This window comes from Oryzias melastigma, linkage group LG21 (assembly GCF_002922805.2).
Source record: "Oryzias melastigma strain HK-1 linkage group LG21, ASM292280v2, whole genome shotgun sequence".
NCBI classification, from domain to species: domain Eukaryota; kingdom Metazoa; phylum Chordata; class Actinopteri; order Beloniformes; family Adrianichthyidae; genus Oryzias; species Oryzias melastigma.
In genome coordinates, this window is record NC_050532.1 from 15,131,014 (window position 1) to 15,131,223 (window position 210).

Here is a 210-nt window from a genome sequence, read left to right on the forward strand (position 1 = left end):
AAAAAAAAAAAAAAAAAAACCTTTACCACATTTTCAAATGAAACTAACTTTTATTATTTTTGGAGAACATACATGCTAAAATAATCTCAATTGCATTCAAAATGTACTTTTAAATAGACGATTTCATAGTACTTTGAGAATAAGGCTCCAGCTGGCATCTTTAGCTGATACAAGAAACATTTTTAAACTTAAGAACATGGATTATAACAT

At 25.7% G+C, this 210-nt stretch overlaps 1 protein-coding gene across 1 annotated transcript in view; it reads left to right on the forward strand.

Annotated features, from left to right (window-relative positions):
- armc8 (armadillo repeat containing 8) overlaps positions 1-210 on the forward strand; it is a 17,290-nt gene that overhangs the window by 3,328 nt on the left and 13,752 nt on the right. The gene's annotated exons all lie outside the window — the stretch shown is intronic.